Source organism: Strix uralensis, chromosome 1, assembly GCF_047716275.1.
Source record: "Strix uralensis isolate ZFMK-TIS-50842 chromosome 1, bStrUra1, whole genome shotgun sequence".
Taxonomy (NCBI): Eukaryota; Metazoa; Chordata; class Aves; order Strigiformes; family Strigidae; genus Strix; species Strix uralensis.
Window position 1 is genome coordinate 57374821 of NC_133972.1, and position 12377 is coordinate 57387197.

Consider the following 12377-nt stretch of genomic DNA (forward strand, 5'->3'; position numbering starts at 1 on the left):
AAAACATCTATTATTTCTCTTCTGTGTCCTTGGAGGCCTGAAAAAATCCTGTCCAGAAATCACTTCTAGTTAATTGCTAAGCAGAAGACAATTAAAAAAAAAAAAAACCAACAAAAACCCCCTCTTCACTTTTGTTGCTATTTTATCTGCATTTCCTTCCCTGACTCTCAATCTATCAGAAGCATATAGAGAACCAGCACATACTCTTTTTATCTATTAATTGCAACACTGTTTCTTCAGTAGTTGGATCATCATCTAATCCACTTAGACATTAGAAGAATTATTATTTTTAAGTAGATTTTTTGTGTATCTGATTGTAGGATGCTGTAGAAAGCTGGTTTGCATGAAGCATCCTTCATTCTCAGTGGTTTCTATGTAGAAAACACATTACAAAATTAGGAGATCCAGGAACATTAAAACACATAGGTGCTCTAAATCTTTCTATAAACTCAGATCCTATCAATAAAGAAACTTTACTTGAGACCTAACATCTAGATTTGTTTTTTTTCCAAGGTTAAAGAGACTCCCTTTGTCCTTTGCTCTAACTGTGGAGACTTGAAATGCTTTTTGTTTAATTAAGTGACAGACTAAATTGACCAAGGCGATCAGGAAGTGTTTTGATCCAGATTATTGGAATGGAAACTATACTCAGCTTTCCCAGTAACTTATAAGCCAGCATCCTTCTCCATTAGATCTGACAACTACAATTTACTCTGGACCTCCTGATGCAGCTTGTCACTGCCAACAGGCCAGTATGTACATGGCCAGAGGTTACAACATACTGATTCATTAGGCTACAACCATGAATCTGCCACTTCAGAGAAAAGGCCCATCCATCTCTCTACATTTAGCTGTCATTCCTGCCATGAATGTAATGCTATTACTGAGACAGCCAAGTCCATTGCTCATGCCAGATGTTGTTAGGAATTCAATCCATCCTATCTGTGAACACTAGTCCCTTCAAACAACAAGATGTTGAGTGAATTACATATTGAGTGGTGAAGTTTTTTGGCATTTAATTATCCAGCTGAAAGGAACATGCTTAATTGTTACTGCAGTTACTGGTTAGTGACTAAATAGAGGAATTTTATGAAGCGATGGTAGAGCATCGGCAGCTGAATAAACGTTTCACAGCACTGCAATGGTTATGACAAAAAATCCTTATGTCTTTAGTGAACACAAATGGCTCTCTTGTTGAGTAAAATGAACAGGTTTTATTTTTGTTTTTAAGTAAGAAAACATGTAATTATTTCAATAAAGCAAATTCATGTTGCTCAACCTCCTGCTAACCAGTTTTGGCCCTTCAAGCAGGAATGTTGCCAGGGTGTACAGGGGTAGCAGCATAGTGCCAGTTATTGAAGTGCTAAGGCTTGGACAACAGGCCCAAGCCAGAGTTGACCTATAGATGAATCCTGTATATTTTATAACTGATAACCATTGTGCTAGTAGGTATTGTATTAAGTTATAACAACCTATTTATGCTGGTGTAAAAAGTGCTAAAGCATTGAAATACTGCAGCCTGAACAACAGGCCCCAAGCTGAAGCTGTTAACTTAGCATGTAGTCATTAATAAAATATGTAAACTCACTAGTGAAAGACAAAATATAATCAGTAGTGAGGAGAGAATGTATTCAACTTTCCTTTTGCAGCCTTCTTCAAGGCTGAGAACCCAAGTATTTGGCCTTGTTAGAAACTCCCTTGGTTCACCCCCCGAGCCCTGGCCAAGCTTTGGGTGGAATCCAACAGGAGAATGAAACCAGATATTTTCCGCTCAAAACAAAGGTGCCAGCTATTCTGGCTTGTCGATCTCTGGTATATAAGGCTGGGCCTGTTTGCAGCGACTTTGGATGCCTCACCTATGGGTGGACGCACCGCGTAGGATTTCCCACTTGCCGGGACTGGCTCTCCAAATCCTTGCTGTAACTGGGGCTCCCCAGCGTCTGCGGATCTGGATGATGATGATTATATATGCAAGTGGTGATGTATTTCTCTTAATTACTATTCTCTCTCTCTCTTGTGTAGTAATGATTTGATGCATTACCCTGTATTTTCCTGTTTGTTGCTTTAAGTGCACTATTCTGATTCTTCTTACTGCATGTTTTCTGTACTACGCTGTTACATTACTTGGTTATCACTAGTAAAGTACGCCTACTCTTTTCACTCTGGTGTCTGAGTTTAATTGGTATCCTTAATCAGCAAAACAGTTATTCATACGTTCTCAGATATTTATGCCCCAGTAGCCAGGGCAACATCTGTTAGGACTGCTGCGTTCAGCAAAAGGGGTATGTAATCTGCTTGGAGATGATGTGATTCTACAGAAGTCTGGAGACCTAGGAAACTACCATGTCATCTCTCCTTACAACTGCAAGGCAGCAGAACCCAAGAACATCATTTCACATACCACATTGAAGCAGGACTCTGAAACTAAAATGGAGTTAAGTCTCATCCTTTCGTTAGGCTGATGAAAACTGTCCACATTAGAGAAATAGTCTTGTGCTTCTGTACTTGCTCAAGCTAAAGAAAGAAATATTATGAGTATACATGATATTTTCAGACTAGCTAATAATGCTGTGTCCTCTCCATGAACGTTCTATCTAGTAATATGCCCAGCTACACTTCAGAAATAAAGCCTTGAGGAAATTGAATCAGGGCTTGGGACTTTATTAATTTATCTATGTGAAACTTCATTCTTATTTATAAACATAAGAAAGCAAAATAAGCAAGTGGAAAGGCAACTGTTTATTACCCTAGATTTTAACTGGAAAATAAGACACACTCAGTGTGACAGAAACAGAATAAAGCTGACATTTTCTGAGAGTAAACATGGACACTGCCTTTGTGGTTTATTTTATCTGGCTTAATGATATAGTCTGCAATCTAGGAAGTAATCATCCCATTCATTCACTAACAAGTGATGCTTGGTTCATTTACCAACTTTACTTTGTTGCCAGGTAGAAAGAAATTATTTGTGATCTTTATATTCCTTTGATGGGACCAGTTTGTCTAACACTGTTGAACTGACTATATTTCAAGGAGAAAAACAAGTACCTAGACTGACTATCACCAGAAGTTTTTTGAAAGTATTTGAACTAAAATTATAGTAAATTTAATGATAATTTAGCATAGTTTGTCAGAGTTTAGACTGAAGAGGACTGAGAAGCTTATGCAAGACTTTTTTTTTTTTTTTTTTCAGTTTATATATAATTACTTAAAAAGGACAATGACTGATAACTTGATCTAGTCTAGGAGAATGTTTTTTCTGCTCCTGCTCTTTATTTGGTGAGACTAACGGCCTTCAGAGCTGAAGGATCCCAATTAGCAGCAATATGTGGCTCCACTAGATTGGCACTCTTGCACATTAAGACCTAGACTTAAATAATTTCACAGATTCCAATGGATGTCACTCACATCAGTGCAGGGAATACTATTCTTTCTTCTACTTTAATGCTTCTTTCAGAACCTTTATCTAAACAAGAGCATTTCAGTCAGCTGCATTGGCTACTCTTTTCCTAATTCTACTCTCCTAATTCTTCCCATCTTAAAAGCACAACAATGATCGCTTGAAGTTGGCCACATCTAGGGGTTCTCTTTGCCAGATGTCAGTTCAGTCCAGCTTGGTAAATACTAAAACACCTGACAACTGACTCACTGGTCCCCTGCTAAGTATTAAGAGTTAATCTGTTGACAGCCTGATACCTGACAAAAGAGTGGGAACAGGTATTAATATAGTTAACTATTTAGGGTTAATAATCCATTTATACAGTGCCTTCTGCAAGACCTGATCTTGCAAGCTGGAAAGTAGTCTTAACCTTCTTTTGCATTAATGAAGTTTAGACCCATCAGGTGCTGAACCATGACAGCTTTGCACCCTATACAATACAGTCTGCAGTGCTAATCTTTATTTATTTGGTTTTAAAAATTCATAACAAGCATCACAGCACCTTAAAAGAATTTATGTAACTTATATAACCACAGCACCTTAATGAAGTGTATACAACTATCTCCATGGATTCCTAAGTGTATGAAGTACAGCAGTAATAACCAGTATGATCTGACCTGGAATTTGGCTTCACCGAGGCTCACATACAAATATTTGCACATGTGATATTTAAGGTAAGGACAGAGTCACAGTAAGATAGTGTTCCATCTCACAGACAAAAAAAAAAATGAAGGAAATGAAGGGACCTAAAAATTATGTTATCACTTACGACCCCTATGAATCTATCTACAAGTTTTCAGATTTCTATTCCAGTCATTATTATCCAGTCACTAAATCTACTTGGAAGTTAACGTACAATGTTGTAATGCTGCTTTGTAATGGAGATAATTGATAAATGACCTTTGTGATTTTCCCATTTCCACCATTTTCCAGCTTAATTTATTATATTTATAAAATTTATTTAATTTTATTTACCTATTTATTTATCATCTGTGGCTGATTTAGGTGAAATGAGAATTGTAAGACCGTGGGAATTTTTTTGGGCTAACACATGCAAGGTCATGGAAATAAAAGAATAACATTAATAGACCTGCTGAGTTCCTCTTCAGTCTCTCAGATTCAGGTCTTGATGATATATTGTTGACACAGACATTTGGACATTGATTCACTAACTTCATTTATTATGGAACATTGCTAGTGGTCTCTCTGCAAACAACTAGAAAATCTATTGCAAAAACTATTTTTGTCAACTGAAAATTTAGCTCACATTATCCATTCTGCCTTTGACTTTAGTTTCTGTGTATCTAAATTGCAAAGTATAGTGTGGTAGTTGGATAATGATCTGAATATCTTTAGTCTTTCTCCTGGGAAAAGAAGAGCTATTTCTGTAAAGGACAGCATAGAATCCTATAATGACAACCAAGCTCATCCCCACACTTTACAGAAACTATCCTACATAAATAATTATTTCAAGAGTAGCTGAAATCACAGTGTATAGCCTACTGCATTTTAGAGAAGTTTAAAATTATGAGGTGTTTGTAAGACAAGATGGCTTTGAGAAATCGACGTTCTAACTACTTATGGCTAAGAGAATATTATTGACCCAATGTCCTGGACACTTACAGTTCTACTTATCTAAAGTTTGCCTAGAAAAAACTATTCTGAACTTTTCAGGATGAAAAAGATACAGCCTTAGTTTGTATTATCTAAATGCAGCTCCTTTCTTATGAAATGGCCTTTCATTACAAGGCAATGTTAAATGCCTCACAGAGCTCTTCTGTTTGTATACAGTTTAGTTTATTACAGTTTGAGGCCTTAATTATGGAGTAAGTATTGCATCCCTAAGAAGTACCATTAATAAGTGATTCCTAATTGTGAAAGGTATAGCTAAAGAATTATCAGTGTTGCATTTTTTTGAATACCAGAATCATCTCATGGTTTTCACTAATTATTTCACTTTCTCCTCAGTTCTTATGCAGGGTGAATGTTACAAACAAAATGTATTACTGAGCATTTCTTCAATTTTGTGTTCTTAGCTCTCTTTCAAGTGTTTAATTTTGGCTAAAATCTCTTTTCTGTCTTGTACAATAATAAGCATTCTGTTAGTAATGCACAAACAATTAGACATAAATAATTCTCCCAATAAGCAGAAATCTAATCAAGTCACTTCAATACAATATGGCAAATACTGACAAAAAGTCCCACAAGCAAACAGATAAAAATGCCTAAAGAAATTGAATGGAAGGGCTATATATATGAAAATCAGGTAATAAACCATAGATAGAATCTAAACATGATTTATGAAAATGATATCACTGAAGGGAGAGGGGATGTCCTGAAGCTATGAATAGACTTAGGAAAGGAAATTCTATTGTTTTTCACAGGGACTCAAGTTTCCATGCTTCCCATGTGCTTTAATTATTTTCCCATCCAATAAATTATTTGCAAATTATTCACTCTATTCCAATTAACTGCATCTCCCAAATATCAGTATAAACTAACTAATGCTAGTGTCAGTCGAAATTGGTCTTAAAGACTTGAGACTTGAATTTTAAAGTAAAACAATTTATGCTTAGCAATACAGTTTTTTATTGCTGAGGTATTTTCTATAAACTTTTCTAATAAAATCAGATTAATCTGGTCAACGCTGGATGGCTCTGAGGGTAGATATTAAAGCAACATTTTTTAAATGCACCATCAAGTGTTTACTCATTCAGTGTGATCTTATTCCCTATAAGACTAGCCCTATTACATGAATTTCAGTGGCTTGTGACTGGTGTTGCAAGTCTGGTCACCTTTCTCAATTCTGAGGGCATAACTGCAATCAGGATGCTCACTGTGCTTAACATTTTGGTTTAGGATGCAGTTTAGCAGAAACCGTAGCAGAGACAACATTTTTTCAATTAACTGTGATGCAAATTTTTGTCCTCTAGTCAACTGTACAGTGAGTGTAAAGGGATTCTAAACAGCTAACTCAAATATATATGTCTACAGTGTAGGCTCTGCATTAGTCCTGTTAGATTTTCATCCAGCTTTTGATAATTTTGGCATCAAAGATGTGGTCAGTAATTTGTGGCACTTCATTTTCTGGCTACCAAGAAAAAATGTTTGACCTTTAACAATTCTCAAAGACGAGGCCATGGAGGAACTTACCCTGTCATATCTTCAGTTGAGACTAATGAATGATTTCTGAGGGAACCAAGAAACCCTTTGGCCTATTTCTTAAAACCAGTATGGATATAACCAATATTATGTCTGAAAAATAGCTAGAGACTTTGCCTGTTGTGGGATGTATCAATGCACGCTCTCTCTGTAGGAACACACGACAACCATGATCCAGCAGAACTCCAAGTCACACCTTGAACTTTGATCATTCAATAGGTTTAGTAAAATGCTTACACTTTCAGGATCAAGTCTGATGCAAAGCTCTGATGTGAATGGGAGAAGTTAAACTGATTTTGAAGCGTTATGACTGTGCTTTAAGCATAAGCAGCACTGGTATTATGTGTATTGAATAATCTGACTTGTTCTTCTCCAAGTACTTGGGACTGATACTTAGACTGTAGCTTATTAAAAGAAAACTGTCCCTGCTGACAGCTGCTGGGATAAACAGCAGAGGGAAGATGTATTTTGTGAAAGACAGGTCCATCATAAATCATTCCTTCTGGCCATCTACTAGGTCTCTATGCAACTAGTGAAAAATGTACATTTAATTAAGCTTTGAAACTGGGACCTCAAATCACGTAACGAATGGAATGTATCTGTTCAGTAAATCTGTAGATTAGCTATTCAGTTTTTGAATATTTGATTTATTTTGTTTTTATTGCAAAGTGCAGGGGCTCAGGTTCGAGCTATTAGTTAGAAATAGGTCAGTGCATGAAGACATAAATGAGAAAAATGGGTGATTAACCTCAGACAGTTATAAGTTAAGGTGGGAAAACTGGGTTTGTGTACTCCATTAATAATACCACTTGGTGTTAACTGTGATGTTAGTTTTATACTAAGCCACTTGTCACTTCATTAAGGCTGCAGTACGAATCTAGCTATGGTTTTCCATAGCCTGACAGCAGTGTGGCAATTAAAACATCCTTGTGGTGCAAAAGGCCTGTATTCACTTTTTTGCTATAGAGTTCATATTGGCAAGAAATTGTTGAAAAAAGAGCAGGAGGGTGGGCGGGTAGCAAGTGAGACTGAGGGCACAAAGGAAAGAAACCTTTCAGAGAATTTGCAAGGAGTGAGAAAATATATTCAAATATATTCAAGGTAGCAGTGGCTAAATGGCTACAGCCCAGATGACAGGACTGCAAGTGGTTCCCTTGGAAACATCCTTCTATTCAGAGAAGTAGAAGAGTGTAACTGGCTTTTAGGTCATGCAGACCATCTTTCCACTAATGAAAAAAAATAGCTGAAAAACATGAAATAATCAACATCATCTACAAATATAAAAAAAAACTAAAAATCCCACTTTAAATCCCAAAGTCTTGCATCCTAGGATGCAGGTTTATTCTTCCCCCTCTACTTGGTGGTGTGTCACATAAAATTAGAACATAAAGGCTACTTTGAGTTAGGGCCTCTTATCTCTCATTTGGATATGTGGGGGTTCAGATTAACGCAGACTGAGAAGCTCTCTCTGTTCCTCTGACCTGTGTACCAAACATGTTCTTTTTCTAGCTACCAGCTACATAGTTTAAGTAGTCATAATAGAGAAATCTAAAATATATCTCAGATGACATGCTTCTGAATTTGGCCCTGTGTATAAAAAAAAAAAAGGGGGTTATAACCCTTTCTAGAGAAATTACAAGCTGAGAAAGCAGAAAAATCCTTGCATCAGCTGGTGCAAGGTATGCTTTGAGCGATATTTCAGCTTTCTCTTCAGGGGTCTATAAATGCACCTCAGTTTTGAAGGACATGTTCCTCACTGAACAGGATTTTTATTGAAAAGTAATTCTATTCCGTCCAAAATTTTTAATAATCAGAAGTTTTTCATAAATAAGATATACTATTTTTTTTGTGACTAGTCACTGTTATTAATTTAGTTTTATTGTTTCTGAAATAAAACTAAACTGATTTATAACCACTGAGAAAACTGCAGAAAAAGAAATTTTCTGGCTTATAGATCATATAAGATCTATCTTCTGAGTCCAGCAGAGGGGAGAAAAAAAATAATATCCTGGAAGCATAGGATAAGTTTTTCTAGATGGGATGGGGTACCTGAGGAACAGGCTAAATTAGTCATTATAGAATTCTTTGTGGATGCATCTGGGCAGCTGCTGCAGCTACCTGAATTAGGTCAGGCACCTTCCACATTGCTGCTAGCTGAAATCTTACACCTGTAGTGTCATGTGTTTTTTCATTTTGAGTATTTATGCCTCACTGTAGCTATGTAGACCAGAGGAGGATTGTTTTCTATTATGTGACTTTGTTGAATCTACACAGCACTTATTTATACCTGTCTTCTGAATAATTTTTCTCATCTTTGAATTATCATCAAATCAGACCTAATTTCTGCTACCTTCATGGTATGTATTCATAAACAGGTGGCTCACTGAGGACACAAAACACCTGTGCTTCCTTCAGAGTGCTATGGCTTTGATTTTTTTCTTGCCTGAGTACACTGACTTGAGTGATTATTTATCTTAGCTCAGCAAAGCTCTCTCGATACAAAATACGTCCAGAGCACAATGTAAAGCAGAAGGGAAAATTTCAATTATAGCATCTCTTTCACCAGTTTCTTCCAACCATCATGGCACTATGTTTTAGATCTGGAATTTTTTTCAAGAGCAGTGAATGGTGTATGGGTGACAAAATATAACACCAATAAAATCAGTGATAGAATTGCCATTGTCTTCCATGAAGGCTGAATTTTCTCTATGTTGTGGATATTTATGCAGGCAAATAATATGGTGGATACAAGGTACTTTCTACACTTCAGGAAAAAGTAATCGTTTCATTCATGTTTCCAAAATGTCAAGACAATAAAGAAGCAGCTCAGAAATGATGAATAAATATATATCTGGAAGAGAATAAATATATACCTGGAAGAGAAGATGGTCACCTATGGCTGTCCCAGGGCTGGGTGGAGAGCTGAAGCAGGTAGGATTAATGCTGATCTCCCTCTTGCCATAGTCCTATGTGTATGGTGTCCACAATGACTTCAGACTTCCTGGCCCATCTTCTCTGTAGCTATTTATTCCCAGATTTCATCCTAGTTTGAAGTCTGCTCAGCTTCTTTAATGCAACTGTTTGTGACACCACTTTGTAGACTGAATAAATGATCTGATCTAAGATTGTCTTTTGAAGGACAGAGTACAGGACGGGAGGGAAGAAAAGTCACCAAGGAGAGGAATACTTAAATGTAGCACTCCTGTACAACGGAATTGCATCCTGACACAAAGGCAGCATTCTGTAAATATATGACAAGTTAAAAAAAGGAGAATCACTGGCTACTGAAGTTGCAGGATTGCACAGCTGAATAATGCTCATGGTCTAGAAAGGGCCTTCCAGTACTGGCAACGAGAAAGGTCAAATGTGGTGCCATTTAAGGTTAAGATGGCTTCACAGTGAAAAAGAGAATATTTTAATACTGCACCAGTAAAAAGAGAACAGATTTTCTTTTCTCAGACTGTGACTTACTATAAGCATTTGTAGATTCTTGCTGGGTGAAATCTTAAATTCCATCTAAATGAAACATTCATCTACTTGACAGTTTGTGGTGAATAGCAGCTTCTGTTTTCTGTCAGTATGAATTATGCATGTTTGGAAAAAACTTCCAAATTTCAATTAGTGAATCTTAATTTTCTTTCTTAGACCAGATGGACTTTGTTAACAAAAGGATTGTATCTATATCTAATGGAACCGCAAATTGTTTTAATCAATTTCAATTGAGATAAATATTTGAAGCATTAAACCTGTCTCCACTACTTTTTTTAACAAAGTCAATTCTGGATATCAACAGCACACTGCTCAGTTTATTACTTTTTTATCCAATTAGAAAGCAGAATCCCCATGCACTAATTGGCAAGTACATAAAAGAATCTACATGTTGCTTAAGCAGCAGAGGCAAGGAAGTTTAATTAAGTTGTAACAGGCAATTTGTAACTAATTATATTTGGTGTTAGATGGTGCTGGTTTACTGGCATAGAGGGGGGAAAATTCTTGTAGAGCTTATTGCAAGTCCCAAAATAGATAAAACATTTTTCTTATAGTAATGCCATAAGTTTTAGTACTGAATATTTTACAGCCTTTTTGAACTGGTTAACGTCTTCAAAACACTACAGTACTGTGCTTATTGGGGAATCTAGGTTTGCACCAAGTCCCATGGTATTCAACAGGAGTCTCATATTTTTTCTCAGACTAAACATTTTTAATTACACAGTTCAGTTACTTAAGCTTGTTCAATAACTTTAGTATGTTCATTTATCTCAATACCTTCAGCAGTTCTCTCTCTTGCTTGTGAAATACCATTTAGCAAATATATATGAAGTTGTGAGTAATTTAACATACATACCTAATTTCTTGAAATTTTGTTAAATCATAGAATTTTAATTTATTTTCAGAATTCATCTAGCAGATACTTGGGAAGTTTTTGCAGGTACTTCAATACCCAGAAATGAGAAGCATTCATTTTGATTGGATATATGCTTTTGACCTATAGCTTGAATAGATTTACACAGACTGACTCTTAAAATGACATTTTAGTGTGAATTTTTAAATTTAGACATTAAAATTCTTCATTCAGTTGCTGTCCAGAAATATATTTTTTTTGTTATGAACATATATGAAAATTAATATTTTCATGATGATATGTGTATTAAGTATATATAAATGAACAGATAAACATTTACTGCATTCTTTTGGTAAGACTGCACAAACAGAGTTTTAGCATTGGCTCAAAGAGGTGCACTAATTCTCATTTTCATTAGTGGCCTAAGCAAAATGAGTTTGTAAATTCAATACAGCTCCATGAGTTTCCATTACATAGATAGGTATATGAAGGACATGAATGTCAAATCAGAGAAATTAAACCTTGAAAAATAATGATTACAGACATATCTTCTAAAAGTAGCCACTCAGGAAAAGCTTTCAGACTTATCTACAGTTGCTTAAACAGTAACTGTGTGATCTAGTGTCTATAAACTGCATGCATGAGATTAAAAAGATTCATTCACAGCTAGTTGCCTTCAGTCCCACTGAAAGAGTATGCAGCAGCAGAAGAGGGATGTTTGCATTGCCAAGCCTGAGGACTTTTAGGCTCCCTATACAGTTAACAGAGAAGGTTACATTTAGAGGCGATTCAAAGAATTGAAGTGGGAATCCTAATTGCTGCCTAATACAGGTATTCTGAATAGCCTCTTGAAAATATCCACCTTTCTTCACCGAGTATGGGGAGCCTAATCACTGAGGTCAGGCTCCTAAAGCTAAGGGGTGTGATTTCTTCCACCTATTCCTAATAACTACACACTGTGGCAAGTACTATAGTGAACAGGTGACAGACAGAAAGCTTTCTCTGACTGCACAGCAGATGTTAGGTCATTATTTCTCATCAGGAGAATGGTAAAATCAGAACAAAATACTTTTCTGCAAAATTTGTAGGTCATCTTTACAGTATATATCATATATATGCATACATAATATATAACACTACACACAAGCATCAATAACTGCATTTTCCCTCTCAGTTTGTCATGGCTGTATGGATCATTTTGTCTTCTTAATGGGTTTGTTGTCCAGGCTAGTATACTTTTGTGTCTATGTTGAAAGAAAATTCCCTAATCCTTTTTGAAGACTAATAACATCTGTTATGGTTTTGAATTATATGGAAAGACATTAATAGATGCCCAGCACGAGTTCCAGTTAAGTATCAGTTTGTGTAAACAGAAAAATAAAAGTAAAACAACAGCAGCAATGCATCTGTTTAAAGAGCTAATGCAAACTACAA

The 12377-nt window shown here is 36.0% G+C and overlaps 1 long non-coding RNA gene across 1 annotated transcript in view; it reads right to left on the reverse strand.

The window, feature by feature from the left end:
- The window catches only part of LOC141943182 (uncharacterized), a 76656-nt gene that overhangs the window by 53432 nt on the left and 10847 nt on the right, over positions 1 to 12377 (reverse strand). The window lies entirely within an intron of this gene.